At 42.5% G+C, this 24,423-nt stretch overlaps 1 protein-coding gene across 5 annotated transcripts in view; it reads left to right on the plus strand.

The window, feature by feature from the left end:
* The window catches only part of FARS2 (phenylalanyl-tRNA synthetase 2, mitochondrial), a 511,717-nt gene that overhangs the window by 20,376 nt on the left and 466,918 nt on the right, over positions 1-24,423 (plus strand). The gene's annotated exons all lie outside the window — the stretch shown is intronic.

Consider the following 24,423-nt stretch of genomic DNA (forward strand, 5'->3'; position numbering starts at 1 on the left):
ATTAGAAATGAAAAGAACCTGTAGTTGTTTTGTTTTTACTGTGTCAAAAAAATGCTTAAAAGTCATGTTTCATGGTGGATTTTTAAAATGGTGGTAAGATATATAGAACATGAAATTTACCATTTTAGCCATTTTTAAGTGTGCAGTTCAGTGGCATTAAGTACATTCACATGCTTGAGGAAAACACCACCATCATCCATTTTTCAGAACTTCATCATCCCACACTGAAACTCTGTACTCCTTAAACAACAGCTCCCCATTCTCCCACCCCGCTGCCCCTGGTAACCACTATTCTGTGAATTTGATGATATTTTAAAATTGTTGTCCACAGTGATTGTCCGAACCAATATATAGTAATGATATCTCTCTGTGTGTCTACAGGGATCACCTCCTTTAACGTGACTGTATCCTAACTAAATGCATAATTGCCTTATATTGGGAAATGGTAGACACTTCTTGAGGACCTGAAACCATTCAATATAGTCAGTGCTCCTAGCCGTCACTAACCTTATGTGTTCACCCGGAGTCAGATCATTTCTCTCATTTAAGAAAACAATAATTCTAGAAAATGAATTTTAAGTGACAGGTGGTAAAATGGACTGTCTTGAGTATGTGCTTGATACTCCAAACTTTTTACCAGTCTCCACTGAGAAGGCAAAAAGAATCAGTAACTGTTATGTAATATTTTTAATACTTCCTAGCTTGTCAGTATAATGTCATTGTGAATGCTGTGCAACTGTGCAAAATAAGTACATTTAAATGTAAGGATTCAGATGGCTTTTTAGTCATTTAATGAGCAATAGGAATTTTTGGAATTTCAAGGAAAGTGTTACCTTGCCAGAGGACTTGCTCTGTATTGCTAGGGAGTCTCACTGCTCAGGAGACTGAGGAACAGAGCAGGGCATGCAGCCTACCATTGCCATGGCTACTTAGAAGGAAGCAGCAGCAAGCAGGCATGAGAGGCAGCCTATTTCAGGGGCTGCAAAAGAAACACACAGTCCATGACGCTTAGGGGAGGGAGCATTCACATCCCAGGTGGACACCAGGGGAAGCGCCTGAGGTTGGTGGTGGTTTCAGTAGGTGCTGAAGGCCACTAGCCATTTTAGCCGGTGCATATGGGGAAGGGAGACAAACATGACATGGGCATTCCTGATAAAGGAGGCCACCGGAGTTGAGGGTTAGTGGTAGGGAAAAAAAGAGCAGCTGTTCGAGTTTTGATCAGCTGGAGTGTGCGATTTAGTCCCTGGAAGAGAAAGGGGCTTGGGCCCGTGTGGAGCACTTTGATAGGCTAAGTGGAACCCTGATTTTGTGAAACTTAATAAACTGGTGCTTTAGAAAGGTGGGTCCAGGAATGGTGCCTAATGTCAATCAGAGAAGATAAGTTATTTAAAAGGGAAAGTGGTTAAAGGCTGTTTTAATTCTCCAGGAGGAAGATGCTGAGGGTCTCTACATTATGTCCATTGTGGTGAGGGTGGAAAGGAGGGCCAAATGGCAGAGATATTGTCAAGACAGAGGCTGGCTGAACAGCAGGGATAAAGGAGAGAGTGGCCATAAAGCCTAGTGGCTTGCAATGCATATAGTATCACATTCAAGGGCCAGGCACAGTGGCTTACACCTGTAATCCCAGCAGTTTGGGAGGCTGAGGCAGGTGGATCATTTGAGGTCAGGAGTTCAAGACCAGACTGGCTGACATGGTGAAACCCTGTCTCGACTAAAAATTCAAAAAAAATGCAGGGTATGGTGGCCCACGCCTGTAATTCCAGCACTTTGGGAGGCCGAGGCAGGCAGATCACCTAAGGTCAGGAGTTTGAGACCAGCCTGACCAATATGAAGAAACCCCGTCTCTACTAAAAATACAAAAATTAGCTGGGCATGTTGGCATGCGCCTGTAATCCCAGCTACTCAGGAGGCTGAGATAGGAGAATCACTTGAACCTGGGAGGTGGATGTTGCAGTGAGCTGAGATCGTGCCATTGCACTCCAGCCTGGGCAACAAAAGCGAAACTCCTGTCTCAAAGAAAAAAAAAAAAAAATTAGCCAGGCGTCTTGGTGGGCACCTGTAGTCCTGGCTACTTGGGAGGCTGAGGCAGGAGAATTGCTTGAACCCAGGAGGTGGAGGCTGCAGTAAGCTGAGATTGTGCCACTGCACTCCAGCCTAGGCAACAGAGCGAGACTTTGTTTCAAAAAAAAAAAAAATTCAGAAGGCATAAATACATACAGGATGAAAAATCAGCTTCTCTCCTGTCTCTGTCCTTCAGCTCTTACCTGGTCTTAGACATTTTCTTATATATGCATGTATATGCATAAACTACATTTATATTGCATTTCTAAAAGGTGTCAGGTGCCATTCACACTATTCTTGTTTTTATCCTTTAACAGTATATCTCACAGATACCCTGTATCAATACATGCAGAGGTGCCTTATTCTTAATTTACTTAGCCAGTCCCCAATCAATAAAAATTTGTTTCCTGTCTTCAGCTTTTACAAATTGTTTAGTGAATATAATATCCTCATTCAGGCATCATTTTGCACACATACAAACAGGTATATATGTAGGTTTAAATTATTGCTTGCCGAAATAAAGGATATGTGCATTTAAAATGTTGATAGATATTGTCAAATTATCTTCTACAAAGGTTTTTAGCAGCAATGCCTCTTTCTTAGACCCTTACTGATAGTGTTATCAAACAATTTGATCTTTCCCAAACTGCACATTAAAAATACTATCTAATTGTCATTTCAATTTGCATTTCTCTCATGAATGCTATTGAGCACCTTGTTATAGCTTTCAGAGGCATTTGTAATTCATTTCGGGGGATCGTTCTGTCATTAGCTCATTCTCATTTTGCTATTCAGAGGTTGGACTTATATGGAGTGCTGGTGATGGTTTCTCATAAATCACTATTCTGGAGTTTTGGTGGATATATTAAGGCAACAGTCTTCCTATTTTATTAAAAGTTTATTTGTCTTAAGAGGGAATTTTAACTTTGGTCCAATGTCTGGGGAGCTGATGGTATGCTGTTTCTCTTTCGATCGTAGGACAAATTAGAGAAATAGATTTCCTATCTTGAATTATGGCGTGTGTGCCTGCCATCCACCACCTGCTCTGGCTGTGGTGCAGTGTTCCTTCCATGGCTTCTGGGTTCTGTTTGTTAACATTTTATTTGAGATTTCTGCATATAGATCATAAATAGTGCTTATGTTTTATATGTTATTTATCACTGGAAGTACTTTTCAGAGATCACCAGTCGCCTCCTGGTGATTACATTAACACTCCCTCACCTTGTTTACCATCTTCCATCCCCTTGCACTCATCTGTGGCATTTCACACCCTGACTAGTGTTCTCATTTCACCTTCTTGAAATGTTCTCCCTCCTCTTCTGTGATGTGAAGAGCTGAGCTCTGTGGTCCTTGGTGGGTCTTCCTCCTCTCAGCGCTTCTGTCTTCTCCCCAGAGCCTCCCTCCGTGGCCTTTCGACTCCCGTGATCACTGGCGTGGGCCTCTCTCAAGCATTGCTTAACATGTTCATCTGCATGGCCTGCCATCACCTGGAACTCAATGAGTCTGAAACAAACTCAGTCGTCACCCCCACCCCAAGTCAGCTTCTCACTCAACCTCTAACGTTTTGTTAAGGATCCTGGCTCCAGCATGTGTGGAGTGCCTTCCATGTGCCTGGCTCTAAGAAGCCAGGTAGCAAGGAGAAAAAGTGACAGCAAAGGGGGCAGGCAACAAATACAGATTTCAAGAGACTTGAAGCGAGAAAGAAAAGGCCACAGGTTGGAGAGGGAGAGGCTGACAGGAGCCTGATCTGTCTGAGGTGCAGAAGCAGTCAGGGTGAGAAGCATCAGATGCAGGGACCGAAGAGGCCAAAGGGAGCAGTGTCCAGGAGGCGACTGAGGGGAGCAATAAGCCGGAGGAGGAGTCCAGAGGGAGAAGGGGAGGAAGGCAGGATCCAGAGAGACTGATGGGGGAACACCAGCTGCCGGAGGATGAGGCCTGTGCTGAGAAGAGTGGGGTTTGGTTCTTGAGGAGAATAGACATTTTAAGTCCTCTGAACATTTTTCTTAATGTGTATTATACCTTTGTGAGCAAAATGCTGTTCTCAGCTACTTTTGAGAGACTCGTAAAGTGTGTAGGAGGACACGGAGGACCATGGGGGACTCATCTTTGCACATGGTGGGTGCTCGCAGTTATTCCTTGAATGTAAGGCTGCATCAGCGAGTGCATTCTCTCTTCAGGCAAGACTGCTTTTCAAATCTCTCCATTAGCAGTTCCATATCAGCAGCTTTAGGGCAGGTAGAGAAGGCGTTCATATCTCTTGAAATGTCAGTCAAACCATTTAGGTCAAGTTTCAGTGTCTGTCTCAGTGATGTTATCTCTGTGGGTGGTAAGGGGCCATGAAGCCCAGCTAGCAGTCACCCTCAGCACTCCTGAGAGGCCTCGCGGCATTCCCTGGAATTCCTCAGTCTTGGGTGCTGCTTCTTTGCACGGGGCTTCTTCTCTCCAGTTGTTTGTCCCAATTGTTAAGAAAGTTCATACCTGTGGAGAATATGGTTCTTCACTTTGCTCTGTCCTTCCCACCCACGGTCTCATACACCTGCCTAGAACACTTCCTCTGTTTGCATCGTAACATTTCATGTGATAGCTGTTCCCTTCTTATGTCTCTTTCTCCAGGATAAAGGTAACCTTTTTTGCTCATCTTCTAAATACTTGATTTCCAGACACTTTAATTCATAGGCTTGCATTTAGTACACTCTAAATTGAACATTGGATTGATTGTTGTCAGTGGGGTCAACACTGACCCCTTGTTCCTAGATAGAATTATAATCTGACTGTCCATGTTTCCTTATAGTATCCTGTGGTGCTTATCATAAGGGCACTAAGTTTTTACTTTTTTTTGGAGACAGAGTCTCACTTTGTCACCCAGGCTGGAGTGCAGGGGTGTGATCTTGGCTCACCTCAGCCTTGACCTTCTGGGCTCAAGCGATCCTCCTGCCTCAGCCTCCCAAGTAGCTGGGACTACAGTTGCATGTCACCATGCCCGGCTAATTTTTGTGTTATTTGTAGAGAGGGGGTTTCTCCATGTTGCCCAGACTGTTAACTCCTGGGCTGAAGTGATTTGCCTGCCTCAGTCTCCCAGACTGCTAGGATCATAGGTGTGAGCCACTGTGCCTTACCAATTTGTACTTCTATTCAGAATATAAAGTGTGTCTTCCTACCCATGCTCTATCACTCTGTATGTAGAAATAAATTACGTATACGTGTATGAGTGTGTGTGTATTATATACATAATTATATTCAATGCGATTTATAAAATACATGTATGATATGGGTACCAAATACATTAATACCATATAATTATGTATATAGAACATGCATAATATATACTTTATTATTATGTATGTAACACATATGTTGGCATGTGCGTATGTGTGTGAGAGAATAGTTTCTATATGTTAAATCATTTCCACGTTAATTTTGGTGCCACTGCAGAATCTTTCTGAGAGTGAAAAACTCCTCCCGGGGCGTGTTCGCCTCTGAACCCGTAGTGCAGAAAGCCTGACCTCATCAGACCTAATACAGGAAGACTCGCTGCACTTGTGGCCCCGGGCCTGGCCGCCTGTGGAGCACAGAGCATGGCCATTGCCCCGTGGCTTGGCTCTGTTGAGGGCTGCCTGTTAGCTCCAGCTTTACTGTTAGCCTGGTTAGTTCTTTAGGTAAAGAGCCAGACAAGTTCAATTTGGTTTTGGTGTTGATTCTTTCCAAAGCAAAGCAAATTTCCCGGGTGTGATATAGTGTTCAGATTTGATTTTGCATGTTGAGCCCGAGGCATTCCTTTGCCTGACTTGGCTTCTCAGCTCTGTTTGTGGGGAACTGGGCTGTAGACATTTGCTGTGGACCTTGTGTCAGAGGTGGCAGTGGTGCTAGTGGGGAAGAGAGAAGAGAAATGGTGGAGTGGTCCGTATTATCATCCTGTTCTAGGGCTCAGAACTGCTCACGGAGGTGTCCTCAGCCCATCCCACAGCCTGTTCCTTCCCGGCCGCACTGTTTCCTCTTTCTATCCTGATTCTCTTTTTGGCACTGAGAGTGGCCATTTTTCCATTGCCTGTTTCCTCTTGCTCTCCCGTGTCCCTGAAATTAGCCTGCCCCTGGCCTGGTGCGAGCCCAATGAGGGGACGTTTGGGCTGCTGTTCCTTCACGCTTTCTCCTACCTCATAGCCCTTCCCCGTCCCACAGAAAGAATCTTAGAGAGTTGGCCTACTTTCTGTCGATGCTGCTCCCTTGGAGGACCTCGTAGAATGCCACAAATTCTGTATCAGAAATAGCTCTGTTTATTTGAATGGTTGGATGTCACCCTCTTCCAGAAAAACACTGTTAGTACACACGGGGAATTCCTTAAGATGCGGAGCTCTTCTTCAAGTTACTCCAGCCCCATGTGGCTCCAGTTGTTTTTTTCAAGAGATGATTCATCTTTGTGGCCACACTTGGGAAATTTAAAGCTGTTCACTCTACTGAAGACAGAGGCTGGGGATGAGGAAAACAGTCACAGAGGCCTCTGATTATTATTAAGGTAGTGCAGGTATCTATCATGTTCTCCTGTAATATTTTCTCTTTTCCTCTCCCTTCTGTCATCTTCCTTCCTCCCAGCTGCCTTGTTCCCAGAGCCCTCCTTATATTTATCCAGGGAGTGTCACTGCATCCAACATGTTTGTTCCCATGTTGCTCGTTGGCAACGTCACAGCCAGGACTGGGTGACAAAGATCTCCTCTGGGTCTCGCTTTCCCACTGTGCTGAGTCCAGTGATCATCTTTCATGTTTTGTCCAACCATCTGCCCTGAGATCTTGCTGTCTACTTCTTTTGATGTTTCTAGTCAATAGCTTGAAGTGACTTCTTCTTCTTCTTCTTTTTTAACCTCAGTAAATTATTACAAAGCAAATACCCTGACCATCCTAGTCAAAAAAGAACATTACATAAGCATTGAGCCTCTCCCAAACACCAATCCCTCCTGCTTTCCAAGAGGGAATCACTATCAGAACACTTGGGATCATCACTTCTTTCTGGAGCACCTCGTTTGATACCTTATTGTGAAGTCCAGGTTGTTCTTCTCACTTGTGCACTGTACAAATCACCAAATATACTTTCTAATGCTACTGAGTATGATGAGAACTGTTCTAGAACACAGCCGTGATCTGTGGTTTTGAATATATGTGGTTGGATTCTCCCATTCATTCAACAAGTACATGTACGTGCTGGGCACTGTTGTAGGTGCTGGCAGTATGTGGAGGTGCAGACTGGGGACAAAATCCCTGCTCTCATGCAGCTTCCGTTCTTCTCATGGAGCTCAAGAACATGCTCTTAAAAGACAGAGAATTAGAAAAAATACCTCTCCACTGGCTTTTTAAGACATAGGTGAGAGGAAACAGCTATTGTTCAGTCTTTGCCATCACTTCATTGATTCTGATTTTAAGCAACCCAGTTTTTGAGTCTGTTTTCTCCATCATCAAAATGTTGCAAATTTTAGGGCTGTTATAAACATATATAGCTGTAGATCAAGTCATTTATTCTAGGTTGAATTTCTAAGATATTCAACTCTCAACATTAGAATCATTAAGAATATTACTCCTACATTTACTACACTTTCTTCACAATCAGCATGCCCTTAGAGTGGGAGAATTTTGCTGATTGATTTTAGCATTGGTAACTGAAATATTTTTTAAAATGGAAGAAAAAGTTAATAAAATATTTTGATGACACACTTAACATGTAACATGAATCAAATTCCAGATTTAAGCCAAAACTCAAGGGATTACATTTGAGTTTTAATGCTTAAAAGTTTGAGTACTCTATGCTTTCTACCAGTGCTCCAAAGACTGGAAATAATAGAATTGCTTGTTTATTTGCCAAATCAGGCACTGGTTTTGTTACTGGAGGAAGGTGTCCAGGTTCTTGGCGTTTTGAACAAAGAATTAGACAAAACGCACAAACAAAGCAATGAAAGAAAACCACAGATTTTGAAAGTACACTCCACAGAATGGAAAGGGGCACGAGCAAGTGGCTCAAGAGCCCAGTTACAGAATTTTCTGGGGTTTAAATACCCTCTAGAGGGTTCCCACTGGTTACTTGGTGTACACTCTGTGTAAATGAAGTAGTGGTCCACGACCAGTCTGATTGGTTGTGGAAAGGGACCAATGAGAGGCTGAAGTGAAGTTACAAAGTTATACTCCTATGCAAATGAAGACTTGGCCTGTGACCAGTCTGATTGGTTGCAGGAGAGGACTAATCAGAGGCTGAAGTGAAGTTACAAGGTTATACTCCAGTGCAAATGAAGACTTGGCCTGTGACCAGTCTGATTGGTTGCAGGAGGGGACCAATCAGAGGTACTTTCAATTTTTCATCTGCCACATGGAGAAGAGCAGGGAGGAGTAGCCTCTGGTTCTTTTGTTACTTGGGCATGGAAAGTTGGGATTTTCCTTTTGATTTAGTTGTAGGAAGTCAGTGTGAATTGGCCTTAGGTTCCCTGCCTCCAAACCCTATTCTCCTGCCTCAGTCTGAATTCTTGCACCAGAGAAAATCCAAAACAGAAGGAATGCCACCCTTTTGTGTTCATGGTTCTTTTCGAAAGCTAGTTAGGGAGTGTAAAATTTTCAATATTGATATTAAATAATGGTGTTTTAAAGTGTAAAATAGTTTTGGACAGAAATAAGAAATAGCTTGCTGTGTATTACATTTCCTGAAACTACAGGAAAGTTGACTTTTGGTATATTTTGATATCCATACCCTTCAACAAAAGTCTTAAGTCAATGACATTTTACCCCCATTTATCTGTTTTGTATCGACTACTATGGCAAGTGACTGTGTGTGTGAGGGAAACAGTAATGCTTGACAACTCATGCTTCCTGATACAGAGGTTTCTCTAGGTAGGTAGTTCACTTTTTGTACAAAGCTGGCAGGTTCTGTGGACAGAAACCATGGTATCTCACAGACTGCATTTAAGTTACCTCTGAGATTACAAACTCCATGGCAGAAAAGATCACAGCAATTTGGGTATCTGTTTTAAATTGACAACTTAAAATGCACAATATGTTTATTTCTAAATTTTCAAAGTTAGAAAACAAGACAGCCTATATTAAATAATATAGGAGTTTTTAAAGCAGAATATGCTAAATGTAGAAAGTAGCTCAGTTTTTCTACTTGAAGGACAAAAATTCTAGGTTGACATACTCCTGTTTTGATGACCTGTGATTGGTTGATGAGCTCAACCTTACTTGGTAGTATTTCCCTTTTATCCCCCTGGGGGTGGCTTTAAATAATTCTAGAATGGCAGCACTGTGTTAATCTTTGGTTTGTTTGTTTTGAGACAGGTTCTCACTCTGTCCCCTAAGCTGGAGTGCAGTGGCACAATCATGGGTCACTGTAGCCTCCACCTCCTGCCAGCCTTCCACCTCCCACCTCAGCTTCTCCAGTAACTGGGATCACAGGCACACACCACCATGCCAGCTACTTTTTAACTTTTTTGTAGAGACAGGGTTTCGCTATGTTGCCCTGTCTGGTCTTGAACTCCTGGACTCAAGTGATCCTCCCACCTCAGCCTCCCAGAGTGCTGGGATTACAGGTGTGAGCCACCATGCCTAGCCTGTGCTAATCTTAGAAGGAAAATTTCTTTCCAAATGTCTTCTTGAAGCATATAGTGTATATAAGAATCTACCTGTATTTTTATCATTTTCATACACTTCAGATATAGTTGTAGAAACTTTATGGTGCGATGTGCATTTACCATGAAGAACAGGCTTTGTTAGCATTTACCTAATAAGTACCTAGTCATTTTGATTAATTCAGTCGTGTTGACATGATCTCATATAAGATCTAACCACAAGAAGCTGGTGCTTAACCTCGAGCCTCTCATTTATCATTGGGATTTTAGTAGGATGCTGATTTTGAATAAGTTGAACACCTTCTAATCTTTTTTCCAAAATCCAGTGCTGCTAAAAACAGTTCTCTGAAGGTGAGGTCCTGGAGGGTTAGGCGGGAGGTGGGTGAAGAGGCTTTAGAGGCCGATGGTGAGCCCAACTTCCTAAACTATCCAATTTGGGGGAAAGAATCTTCTTTGATTTTTCTAATTTTTAAGAAAATGAAGTCTGAGATCTTTCTTATGAAAAATAATTATTTAGTCTTTCTGGTACTGATAATTAGTGAGAGATTTATCAATCCTTTTTACCCTTAGAATTAAATATTGAATAGCTGAGTGTGTTGGCATATGCCTATAGTCTCAGCTACTAGAGAGGCTAAGACGGGAGTCCAGGAGTTTGAGGCTAAAGTGAGCTGTGATTGAGCCACTGCATGCCAGTATGGACAACAGCAAGACCCATCTCTTAAAAAAAAAAAAGAAAAAGAATTAAATATTGAATATATTTGATGAAGAATCAGGTTTCTTAATGAATATTCATTTGTTAATTTTACAAAGATGTGCTAACTGTTGTATATACAAAGTCTAATAAGATATACTATTTTCTTCCTCCAAAGAGTGCATAGTCGAGACTAATAAGTCAACAATTACAATAAAAATTGATAATATGGGTGATCATTGTTAGATAGATAGACAGATACATGCTGTGAGGTCAGAAAGGAGGGTTGGTTACCTAACCCAGCCAGATCAAGTCAGAGAAGGTTTTCTCGGAGGGGGGGTTGTCAGAATGAACAGGAGGTAAGCAGGTGAAGGGGCTGGGAGACCTTTCCTTGGCTGAGGGAGCTATGTTTGTATGACACATGTGTCTGTATGGCTGATGTTTCCAGGGAAGTAGTTGATGACAAGACATAAGATTGGTCAGGTATTCAGGAAATAAATTATGAAGGCAAAAGACTTTAGATTTTTCTGAAGAGTTTTAAGCAGAAAAGTGACCTTTTAAGACTTGTGTTTTAGATCATTTTGACAGCAGCCTGGAGAGCAGGCCAGAGGCACGTGTGTGAATTGGTGGCAGAGAACTACGTCTGTGTTATACTTCTGGTAATCTCAGTGAGAGATGATGAAGTCTTGAACTGCCAGCAATAGACAAAATGGAGAGATGGACAAATGCCAGAGTGATTTGGGATTTGGAAGTAATCAGGCCTGGCCCCTGAGTGGATATGAGGAATTGAAGAGAAGGAAGACTAAAGGATACCTCCCAGTTTTCTGGATTGGGTACTCAGGTGGTGGTTTGTAGCATTCACCCAGGTAGTAAATGCACAAGGTGGTATTAGATTTGGTTGTGTTGAGTTTGAGGTACCTGAGGGACACCCAAGTGGAGAAGTCCTGCATAGACAGGTGCACCTCTAGCCTGGAGCTTTTAAGGGAGACTGGTGTTGGAAATACAAATATTTAAGAGACCTTGGTGTATAATTGGCAATTCAAGCCTATTATATTTGTAGGTAGATGAGACCAAAAAAGGATATGTAGTAGAGGGAGGAGAGGGCCAAAGATGGAACTCTGGGGTTATTGAGTGATAGGGATGATGGAAGATCCTTAAAGAAGATGAGTAGGAGCGTTCATGGAGGTGGGAAGGCCAGAAGAGAGGCCACAAAAACTGAGGGAAGGCGCAGTTCTGAAGAGGGTGCAACCAATGTGCAACCAATGGCGGCCAATGCTGCACAGAATTCAAGTAAGAAAAGCACTGACAAGTGGCTACTGGATTGAGTAAATAGGAGGGTATTGGTGACACTGTTGGAAATAGCTCCAGTGCAGTGGTACAGCAGAATCCAGAATTCACTGGGTTGAGAGGTGAGAGGTGAATGGATGAGGAATTGCGAACAAGAAGTGTTTAGTGTTTATGGCTCAGTGCCTTCTTGGGAAAGAAGGATACAAGGCTGTGAAAGAGGGGTTGTAGCTATGAAGGGAGGATTGTCAAGAGAGGGGATGCTTTTTGTTTTAGTAGGAGAGATTATGTGCTGAAATGAGTGAACCATGAGGCTTTGGCCTAGGCAAGAAAGCTTCTGCTTGCATCCACATAGGATGTGAGCAGGAAAGATGGATGCTGATGCAATTAAGGTTGCATGCATGCTAGGAGGGGAGGAGGTGGGGATGGAGGGATTATTACTTGACCATCCTGTATATCTATATTATAAAAGATGGCATTTAAAACCACAACTGGGCCATGTGATTTTTGTGGTGAAGAGACTAGCTTCACTACAAGAAATTTGGATGATTTATAAATCTCTAAACCCCAATGGGAGAAAAGTTATTATTTAATAATATCATAGATATTCACTTTTATTTAAACGGTCTTGTTAGAAAACAAATTAGAAACTCCATGTACCATTTTTTGTTGTTGTTGTTCATCAATGAGAAGGTTTGTTTAAATTATATCCCTGTCATTGGCATTTTGGAACTTGAGGACAACAGAAATGTTACAACAGGAATTTTAGAGCCAATTTTGACCACAGTGAAGTGGCTGTGAAAGCTGAAGGCCAAGAGCATGATTGATTGGGTGATTAGAATTCTTTTTAAAGCAAATTAGAGGTGGCAGGTCTGCCACAGGTGAGAAGTACTGCAAAGAAATGAATCTCATTATCAGATAAAACTTCTTAGATCATCAAAAAAGAAGTTTAATGTTTAAACTTAAACACACACACACACACACACACACACACACACAGCACGAATGACCTGCATGTGAATTCCTGTTTGTGATTATTATACAACCTAGCATCTAGCCCGATGTTCTGTATAGTTATAAATAATAAAGAGGTATGTTTTATAGTTAATTCAGGAACAGGTGCCCTAATTGTGAAATACATTTATCAGTTCAATTTAGCCACTTATTGTATTTGGGGTCTTCTTGATGATTGAATTTGTGACTAGGCATTTGAGTTTCGGATCCTTGGTATAAAAGGAGGTGGAGGGGAAGGAAGGAAGCCAGGACCAGTGTTTAGAAAGGGAAAAGAGGAGTAGAGGACAAAGAATGGAGAATGATGTGTATGTGGTGGTGTGTAGGGAAAACTCTCTGTGTTTTTCCTCTACTCTTGACACTACAACAATCATCAACACAGAAGGCTTCTGTGGCCAAATGTGTGGGTTTTTTCCCCATATACCAAGTGGCAGGCACCGGTTGGGTGTCCTCTAATTCAGTTCTGACACTCTCTACCCAGAGATAGTGTCAGATCCCGCAGGTTGAGGGCCCAGTCCCCATGACTGTCCCCCTCGCTCCCTGACAGTCACAAGTCCTGGCTTCTTGAACTTCTGACTGATGACTTCCTCTTTGGGTGTGGTTAATTTTCTGGAGAGGCTCACAGGACTCAGGGGAAAACTTATGATTACTGGTTTATTATAAAGGATATTGCAAAGGATACAGACAGAGAGACGTGCAGGGCAAGGTATGGGGGAAGGGGTGTGGAGCTTCCATGCCCTCCCTGGGTGTTCCACCCTCCAGGAACCTTTGTGTGTTCAGCTATCAGGAAGCTCCCTGAACCCTTTCCCCTTGGGTTTTTATGGAAGCTTCACGACATCAGCATTCCTTCCCCCAAAGTATAGGGTGGGACTCTCTCATGGAAGGGTCTTAAGACCCACTATCAGAAAGCTGGGGGAACATACAGTCAAAGGAGGGCAGGAGGTCAGAGGCCTGCCCCTGAGGCCTAAAACACCCAACATGGCCTAACACACCCACAATAAGGGCTGTGGGAGTTATGAGCCAGCAACTGTGGGCAAAAACCAATATACCTCTTAACACCACAGATCAGGGGTGTGTCTCAGTCTTGGAGAGTGGCACGAGGCAGCAGTCTGTGGAGAGCTAGGATTTCTCAGGAACTAATACACGCTACACACCAAGCTATGTGCCGTCATATACGTTATATCCTCACAATAACCTAGCAAGGTGAGCAGTGAAATTATTTGAAGTTTCAAAGGAAGAAATGAAAGGAGGTGAAAACATTTTTTTAAAAGATCTTTTAAAAGTAAAGAAAAATAGTGATGATGATTTGTGTTAGAGTTAGAAATTATTTCAATTGTAGCTCATGGTGTTATTCTAATTTTTTTTTTGAGTCTTAGGTGTTTGAGTCAAAAGGGCTAAGATTGGCGTTGAAGCTGGTAACCTGATGCTAGCTGAACTCTCCTTTTGTGTGTGCTTGGGAATTTAATAATAAAACGTTTTAAAAAGGATCAAGCAAATAAATAAAATAGTCTTGGTAATGATAAAAATGAGAGAATATTTATGAATAGCAAGGGGACTTCCTTCTCTCTTCTGTCAGATTTATAGGATAACCATAGTCTTTGAAACTATTTTTGAGCCAAAATTATTAACAAGCCATTTTGGAAATAAAGACAGTAGAATCGGTTGTTTTTAATGGGTTGCCTTAGCTTTATGTAAGGTGAAGACTTAGTTCAGAAATAGGTGGCTTCTTCATCTTCATCCTTTTGCAGTGGGAGTTTTCTCTAAATGAAGGAGTGTTTATTTATGCTGGAAAGAAGCCCGGGGCTAGAAATGTTTTGTTGCAGAAGGTATATAGCTCCAAGGGGGAGAATCAGAGTCTAGGCAGTGAGCATCTTTTCACGTAAAACACTGTGGCAGGGACCGTGGGGAGCTACAAAGGTGGGAAGGTAAGATAGCAGTGATACCATGGAGGGCTTACTGTGTGCCAGGCGCATGCTAAACACTTCCCGTATGTTTAATCCTCACTGCAACTCTAGGAGGTAGGTACTATTCTTTCTCATTTTTTAATTTTTATTTTTAATTGCAGTGAAATGTACAAACATAAAAATTATCATTTTGGCCTTTTTTTTTTTTTTTTTTGGACGAAGTCTCACTCTGTCGCCCAGGCTGGAGTGCAGTGGTGGGATCTCGGCTCACTACAAGCTCCGCCTCCCGGGGTCACACCATTCTCCTGCCTCAGCCTCCCAAGTGGCTGGGACTGCAGGTGCCCATCACCACGCCCAGCTAATTTTTTGTATTTTTAGTAGAGATGGGGTTTCACCGTGTTAGCCAAGATGGTCTCGATCTCCTGACCTCGTGATCCACCCGCCTCGGCCTCCCAAAGTGCTGGGATTACAGGCGTGCGGCACTGTGCCCGGCCCATTTTGGCCATTTTTAAGCATACGGTTTGCTAGCATTAAGTACATTTATGGTCTCGTGTAACCATCACCACCCATTTCTAGAACTTTATCATCTTCCCAGATTGAAACGTCGTACCCATTAAACACGAACTCCCCATCCCCTCTCCCCCGAGCCTCTGGCAACCACCATTCTACTTTCTGTCTCTGAATTTAACCACTCTAGGAACTTCATATGAGTGGAATCATACAGTATTTGTCCTTTTCATCTGATTTATTTCAGTGAGCATAACATTTTCATGGTTCATCCATGTCGTATCATGTGCCAGAATTTCCTTCCTTTTTAAGGCCGAGTAGTATTACATTGTCTGGATAGAGCACACTGTGTTTCTCCATTCATTCATCAGAGGGTTGTGTCTACCTTTTGGCTATTATGAATAAGACTGCTGTGATCATGAGTGTACAGATATCTTTTCAAGATCCTGCTTTTAGTTCTTCTGGGTACAGACCCAAACGTGGAATTGCTTGATCATCTGATAGTTAGTTCTATGTTTAATTTTTCAGGAACCTCCATACTGTTTTCCACAGTGGCTGTACCATTTTACATTCCCACCAGCAGAGCACAGGGGTTCCAGTTTCTTCACATAGGAGATAGGTAATTATTTGTCCTTCAATGTTACAGCGGAGGAAGGGTAGCACAGAGAGGTTAAGTGAGCTCACATAGCTAACATGTGCAGACCTGAATCTGAATTTGACTCCAGAAGCTTACCTCCTGTGACATACAGGTCAGGTGAGGCACAGAGAGTCCAAGGGGCATGACTGAGGGCCCCTGCCTCATAGCATCAGTGATTCAGAGCCTGCCTTCAGAGTTCATGTTATGAAGGATTCGTAGAGTTCGCTCTTTTTAAATAAAAATTCTCTTCAAAAAAACTAATTTTGGCCTGGCGCAGTGGCTCACGCCTGTAATCCCAGCACTTTGGGGGGCCAAGGTGGGTGGATCACTTAAGGTCAGGAGTTCGAAACCAGCCTGGCCAACATGGTGAAACCTCATCTCTACTAAAAATAAGAAAATTAGCCGGCTGTGGTGGTGGGCACTTGTAATCCCAGCTACTCGGGAGGCTGAGGTAGGAGAATTGATTGAACCCAGGAGGCGGAGGTTGCAGTGAGCCAAGATCGTGCCATTGCACTCCAGCCCGGGCAACAAGGGTGAAACTCCGTCTCACAAGCAAAAAAATTAAAAAACCCAAAAGAACAGCAACAACAACAACAACAAAAAAACTAAGCTTTGCATATTTTATATGACTTTTTCCTGCCTTTCCAAATTTATGCTTTCAAATGTTCTTGTTATTTAAAACATCGTCTTTAAAAAGTCTGTAGTATGTTTGATTTCTCTTTTATTTAAGATTTTTGGGTAAAATTTTGCCTTTAAATAATTTAAAGCAAATATGCGTTGGTTCCTGTGGAGTTTTTAAAAACAACTCCACTCTACCCATTCCCATCAGAAGTTTACTTTTAAATAAAACCAAGCAACAGTATCTAAAGCTGGATTTAGGTTAGGGGAAGCCCGGAGGGCATCGATGGTAAACATTGAGGACTTTTAACGTTTAGATACAGTGAATTTTGCAGCTTTATCAACAGAGGAGCAACAGCTAAGAAACTTACACATTTCTCTGTATTATTTTTGTGAAGAGGATATGCATTTTCCCTCAGAGTCACAGTGGGGCCGCATGGCCTTGTGAAAATAGTGCTGCCCCTGGATGATGCTGGTCTGCTGGGCCTGTGTGTCACTTCATGTCACTGTCTGTCTCCACTGCTTCTTGTATTGTTGTCAGGGAGATGCTCCTTGAAAATACAGACTTAGTGGCTTCCTGGACCCTGCCTCCTTGGGGTTGCATTTTAAGGCTGGGAAGCCTGGTTGTACATGGTCCTCAGCCCCACTCCTGGGGTTGGGGGTGGGTGGCTTGTACAGTGCACCATCTTAGCTGGTGGTTTTAGACAAACACTTGCTTTAGACAAATGCTTCTTGTCCCAGCATATCAAGGGCCCATGATCTTGCAAAGAGGAACTCTCTGATTTGGAAGGTATCTTTAGACTAATCTCTAATTCGGTGGTTCCCAGCTATGGCAGTACACTGCAGTCCACCTGGGGAGCTTAGAAAAACAATGATGCTAGAGTCTCATGTCCAGAGATTCCAGTGTAACAGATTTGATGTGGGCCTTCGTCAGTGGGGTTTTTAAAAAGCTTCTGAGGTGATTCTAACGTGCCATCAAGATATGGGACCACTGCTGTAATTTCTTTTTAATACCTTGTTCTTTGGGCTTTAAATAAGATTTTTACAGTCAAAAGATACAAAAATACCAGGAGGCGGAGGTCGCAGTGAGCCAAGATCGTGCCACTGCACTGCAGCCTGGGCAACAGAGCAAAACTCCATCTCAAAAAAAAAAAAAAAAAAAAAAAAGATACAAAAATGTCTTTTCTTAGGGTGTCCTTATTAGCTGAGATTGCTGAAATTTATTCCTCAATATGAAGGGAATTTCTTCTATTTTGTTAATTTGTGGTGGAAGATCATTTTTATGTCTTTATAGAGTATGTTTTTATATTGAAATGATATAGTGCGGGTTGCTAAAATATAGATCTAGTTTATTCTGCGGAGCCTTGCGTTTTGGAAGATAAAGAGCAACTGTTTGCTTGCCTAGATTTCAGTGCAAGCTTTAGCTCACTTTGGGTTTTGATGGCAGTTTCATTTTATAAACTGAAGACTATACTATGTAGACATCTGTGCTGATATTTCTGATAGTTCCTGAAGGTTTCTCATTTAGACTGTCATCTCCTCTGGCGAACATAGTTATAATGCTTCCTACACTCTTGTGTATTTAAACACTTACCCTTATTATTAAATTAGAAAATCTAGGTGTATCTTTGAACCATACAGTCAATCTGAGAGTTTTTTGGTTTCAAGGAATGCTTTGTCTGAGCCCCTTCTGGGCCCCTGGGATTTGTTTAAAACTGCAGAGCTGTATCGGTGTAATCTTTTCTTCTATAACAGCAATGGCTGTCTTGGACTGTGGCTTTAAGCTTATTCGGTTGAAAGTTCATCAAAGTTTGGAGATGACACTTGGGGTTCAGGGGAAACAAGTATTCTCTTGGCCTTGCTTTTGTTTAAAAGATGAGTTTAGATGTGCCATGTTGGTTTGCCGCACCCATCAACTCGTCATTCACATTGTGTATGTCTCCTAATGCTATCCCTCCCCCAGCCCCCCACCCTCTAACAGGCCCTGTTGTGTGATGTTCCCCACCCTGTATCCAAGTGATCTCATTGTTCATTTCCCACCTATGAGTGAGAACATGCGGTGTTTGGTTTTCTGTCCTTGTGATAGTTTGCTGAGAATGATGGTTTCCAGCTTCATCCATGTCCCTGCAAAGGACATGAACTCATCCTTTTTCCTAGTTTTCCAGTTTACAGATGATAGGACTTCTCAGTCTCAATAGTCACATAAGCCAATTTCCATAATAAATTCCTTTATCTATTAAAAAAAAGATTAGTTTAGATACAAAATTTTAAATATTTGCCTTTTTTTATTTATATATGAGAGCTCTGTCAGTAGTTGGAGCAGAAAGTTTAGATGTCAAATTTAAAAATGTTTTCATTTTTTGTTTTTTATTTATCTATGATTTTATTTATCTATGAGGACTCTGTGAGTAGTTAGAGAAAGGATGTAGGATCCCTGGTAGATTTCCTGCTGTGTATCTCTTAGAGCCCTCACTAAGGGCAGAAAATGATTGGATTACTCTGGTGGTTGAGGACAAGGACTTCTTACCTGCTCCAAAACCTTTTTTGATATAGGTAGAACAGAGACATATGTGTCTCTGTGTGTACATGTAAGTATATATAACATAAGCATGTCCAAATGTTATGTCTGTTTATAGTCATACATAGCTGCTGATTCAGAGTGACATAGTGGAAATTCTTCCTGACCTTTGACTTGGAAGGGACATCTGATGCTGATCCTTATTTTGTTTTTTTTCGAAGAGAAGCACATTTGGGTTTGATATGGCATTCACATTTAGATAATTTCATGACGGTTGTGGGGACTGGGAATGTAGCTCTCTTCTCACTTTTATGCAGATTTTTCCCCTTAGTTAATTACTGAGGTGACAGGTGTCTGTGTGGAGATGGTGGGTGGGGCAGGGAACACTGTTGGATGAGAGAGACAGATTGCTTAGAAAACAGTCATGGGCATCTGGTCATTTCCTTTTTCTTTCTTTCTTTCTTTTTTTTTTTGAGACAGGGTCTTGCTCTGTTGCCTAGGCTGGAGTGCAGTGATGCCATCATAGCTTACTGCAACCTTCATCTCCCAGGCTAAAGCTACCCTCCTGCCTCAGCCTCCCAAGTTGCTGGGACTATAGTCATGTGCTACTTATACCTGGCTAATTTTTTTTATTTAAAAAATTTTTTTTTGTAGAGATGGGGTCTTGCCATGTTGTAAACATGGGGTCTTGCCATGTTTTGTAGAGATGGGGTCTTGCCATGTTGCCCAGGCTGGTCTCAATCTGCCTGCCTTGGCTTCCCAAAGTGTTGGGATTACAGGCGTGAGTCACCATGCCCAGCCACATCTGGTTATTTCTGAAGTCCTAGAAAATGAAGGCTGTGCTTACTGGGGGTGGGAGGGAGTGTTTGGGGGGCTCTTGGATCAATTGGTATGATTTTTTTCTAGTCTGTAGTCTTTTATTTTTCTTCTCTATAATTATTATTCTCTGGTTGTTGACCTCCAGGGTCTGGTTAGTTACCTGTGTCACTAAGAAAAGGTCAAGGGTTATAGAAATGAGGCACTTACTTTTCTGATGCCTTAACTTAGTTTGCAACATCCTGGGAGTTTGAAATGAAGATGGTAGCAAAGTTTGGGCATAGTGGCGTGCACCTGTAGTCCCAGCTGCTTGGGAGCCTGAGGCAGGAGGATCCTTTGAGCCTAGGAGTTTGAGGCTGCAGTGAGCTGTGATCGTGCCACTGTACTGTAGCCTGGGTGATAGAATGAGACCCTGTCTCTAAAAAAACCAAGAAGATGGCAACAAAGTAACAGCAAGTTCTCTTTCAAAGCCTAGCCCACTGTTTTGCAGAAGGTGTTCTGCCAGCCCCATTCTTATCTCCAACCCACCTACCCCATCTCCTGGATCAAAGCCAGAATCATTTCTAAGGGAAGCAATTGTGAAATCATTCCCTTCTATCAAGAGTAGTTTGCATTGTCTCCATGCAGAAAGTGTGCAGTTTAATATATTAGGGTGGGTTGCGGAGTGGCAACTAATATCAAACAATTTTTTTTTTAAACTAACATTCTAGTTTTATTGAAAATGAGTCCAGCCTGCTGGGTGACAGAGTAAGATGCTATCTCACACACACATACACACACACACACAAAAAAAAAAAGAAAAAAAAAAAAAGAAAAAGAAAATGGGGCTAAATTGGTGGACCCCACACAAGTAAGGGTTATGTCAGATGATTTTGGTGAACCATCCTTCATGTTGGGAATTCACTCAATAAAACAGATTAAGAAGACTTGGTCCCTACCCTCTTAAGAACTTACAAGGAACTCCTTATGTTGTTGGTCATTTATCTTCTTAGCCATGCACTTTTCCAGTTACCAGTCATGCCCACCTATCCTCCTTGTCACTTACAGACTCCAGATGACAGTCTTCCCACATATTGGAACACTTCTACTTCAGAACTTTCCTCTAGAGCCCTGCTCCCCTAAGTTTGGTCCTAGGAACAGCAGAATCTCAGGCCCCATCCAAACCTGTGTTGTTGTGTTGTTTAACAAGACCTCTAGGTGACTTCTGTCTGCAAAACATGTTAAGATTCAGATTTTATTTCAGTAGGGCTTGGTGGGGACTGAGATTCTAACAGGCTTCCAGGCAGTGCCCGTGTCGGTCTGTGCACCACGTGGTAGATAGCAAGGCTTTGCTGTCCAGAGAGATTACATCTCCCTTGTGTCAGAGAGTCGCAAAGCTGCTTGGGTTATCGGATGACATGGGATGACATAGGCTAATCAAGTACCTCTGGCCTTGGGGAGTTGAAGTTAAAAAAAAATGTGCCTGGTTATTATGTGCTAGCACAGTTCTCAGAGCTTTACTTGCACACTGAATCCTCTCCTCAATCTTAGGAGGTAGACACTATTACTGTCTTTTACAGATGGGGAGATGAGGCACAGAGAAGTTAAGTAGCTTGAGCAAAGTCACATGAACTAATGAGTGAAAGAGCAGGGCTCTGAACCAGGCAGTGTGGCTTCGGTACCAAGGTATGAAATTACTGTGCACTTCCTGAGTGTGTGGGGGGCTATAACTGTTGGCAGGGAGAGTCGGCTCACGGTGCAGAAATGAGAGTGTTTTGGTTTGGGCAGTGGAGTGGTTCCAGAAGGCACACTGAGTTCGGGACTGAGGTCAGCATAAGGAGGGCTGAGCAACAGAGAGCAGGACTGTGTGCTTCATGTTCCATGGACAGGGTTAGTGGAGGAAGAAGACACACAGGGTGCCAGCTGCTGAGGAACGAGAGTAAATATAGCAAACTTTTATTAAGCATTCGTGTCAGATGCTGGGGTTTACATTTGTTATTTCATTTGATCCTTATAATGATCCTGTGGTGCAGGTACAAATCTTTTAGAGAAGGAAACCGAAGTTCAAGAGAGTAATTCTCCCAAGGTCACACAGGGAGAAGAGTAGCTTAACTTGAATTTTAAGTCAGTGCCGTCTGATTTCACAACCTGTATGTGAAGCTTCTTTGCCCTGCTGTTTCCCTGGCGGGGACTCAGTGGGGAAGTGAAGGTATAGAGGAGAGAAAAGAACTTGAGCATTGACACTAGGGTATAAAGAGGTGCCTGGACATAGAGATGAGGGGCAAGGATGCAAGAGCAGCACCTGGGACTGACTGGTTAAAACTGGACTGGAGATCTCTGAGATTTTCCTGAGTCGGACTGGTGCCTGGATTGGCACAGGGCTGAAACTGCACGTGGGGTTAAATGGCCCCAAGGTGAAGTCGGTTGCCATCTGATGGTTAAGGCTTGTTAGGGCTGAACACACATCTTTACCTCCTGTGTCTTCATCCTTGTGTCAGCTCTGGAGAGCCACTCCTGCCCTCCCTTTGACCCTGCCCTCCCCACGACTCTGTTTCTTAGACAAATGTGTTTGCGGCCACGTTGGCTGCTCCCCAAGCCCCCTGCTTCTCTGAAAGTGAAAAGTTGCTTCTGCTTGCCTTCCTCCATCTTTGTGATTATTGCATTTCTTGCCACAGACATTTCTCATTGCTCCCAATGTGAAAATCTGGGCTTGTGACTTTAACCAAATGATTGTACAGCCCCATGTGACCTCAAATAAATTTTTTAAATGGATAACTAAGCTGACAGTATGTGAAGTGCGCCCGGGGAATTCTCTGCCTCGGGATGCTCGTAATGAAGGGAATTGACTGGGGTTAGCAGATGGACACTGCTCATTTTTTGGCAATCATTGACAAGTACGCAACACCTCCAGGTGGCTCTCTGTGGACTGCTCTGTGTGGCTCAGCCCATGATGCCTGTGCGTCCGTAGAATGCTAATGGTCCGTCTTCCTCCCTGAGTAACATAGCAGGCTGCATGGTCTGGTGTGGCTCTGTATCCTTGAGATCAAAGGCATGCATATCATTTTTAAATAAAAGATTATCTTTTAATTATAGAGGCATCATAGCAGTATTACAAAAAGCTTAGAAACAAAGAAGGGAAAGCACCCACATTTACCACCCTAAAACATGGTAATCAGTTTTTAAACAATTGTTCAGTGGCTTTTCATAGTTGTATCAGTTGTTTTGTATGTGTGTTTCCCCTTATCACTGTATAATCTCCATAGTTACCATTTGAATGGCTGTATCATATTCTGTTGTGATGCCACATCATTAATTATTTAACTCTGTTGTTGACATGTGCATTATTTCCAACTTTTTACAGTTACTAATAACAGTTAAAGGTATACATTTGTACATGTAGCTATTTTCATATTTTGAATTAGTCTCTTCTGATAGAGTCTCAGACGTGGCATTACTGGGTCAAAGAGTATGAATATTTTTATGGCTTCTAAAACGTATTGCCAGATTGCTTTCCAGAAGAGTGGAGGCAATTCACAATGCCACCACAAAGGCATTCATTTCCCAGATGGCCAACTTGGTTAGGGATGCAGCCTCTCACAGTATATGAGAAGCTGTGCTTGTGTTTGTGTTTGTGTGTGTAAAAAACTTGTTGGTGTGTTTGTGTATTGATTTAAGCCCAGGGACACCATGCATTGCCTTTGTTAATAGGAATGTACTAGATGTCTAAGGATAACATAATGGTCGTCTGTTAGTATTTAAAGTAGATGTGTGCTTGATATGGATTAAAGCAAGGGTATAGGTGTTTCCTCTTTCCCTAGAATTTGGACTTTTAAAAAAACTGGCAAAGGTGAGTTGACAAGAGTGTTCAGCCAGTGTGACTAGGTTCTTAGTGGCTCCCTTCTTTTTGGGAACGCCTAGTGATTTGGAGGCGAAGGTGGAAGTCAGAGGAGCTTGGTAGGAGCAGTAGTGGGAGGGTACTGGAAGTAGCTGGGCATGTGCTCAGAAGAGTGCCTATTGTGGACTGCACAAAGCACGTCACCTCACCTGGTGAGGACAGTCTTTTGGGTGCTGAATGGAGTGCTTGTGTGGAGAAGGATTTTGAGGTCACACCTAGGCTCAGTGGGAAAGATACTGTGATTAATTAGCAATTTGTTCTAGATCTTTGTCATTGCAATTTTCTTCAATTTGTTATCCAGTTGGATTATAAACATTACATGCCTTCATGTAGGAACTGTACCTTTTAAAATTACAATTTTCTACCCATTTCCTAAAATGTCTAGCACATTGTATTGTATATGATGTACGTGTATGGTAGTTTTGTGTCTCCTGATTGAATGAATGAGGGAAAATACTACTTTATCCTCATAGTCCCAGGCATTTTATCAAAGCCTTGTGTTGAAGTAGTGGGATCCCACAATTTGCCTGCCCACATGTGAAACCTCCAGCAGACCTCACAGGGATAAAGGAAAGGAAATTTCAACTGAGAAACTTAGGGAAAGTAATGCCAGCAGAGACCTTTGACTCATTTATATAACCACCCAAATCATTGAATGAGACCTCCTTGTTTTATAGAGGAATAAATTCAGCCAAATAAGAGCAAATAGCTTCCCCACGATCACACAGATGGTGGGTGACTGGGGACCCCAAGTTGGGTCCTGATTCCTGGTCCAGTGTCCTTTCCTCTACACCTTGTTGGGAGAACTTGGCGTACTTGTTTTGCTTGCCCCTCTCCCACTATGGCCCCTACAGGTGTATATTTGGAGTTTTCTTTGCTGTCTGACCATGCTTGTCCTCCCATGTAACTG

The sequence above is a fragment of the Gorilla gorilla genome, chromosome 5 (genome assembly GCF_029281585.2).
Source record: "Gorilla gorilla gorilla isolate KB3781 chromosome 5, NHGRI_mGorGor1-v2.1_pri, whole genome shotgun sequence".
Lineage (NCBI taxonomy): Eukaryota > Metazoa > Chordata > Mammalia > Primates > Hominidae > Gorilla > Gorilla gorilla.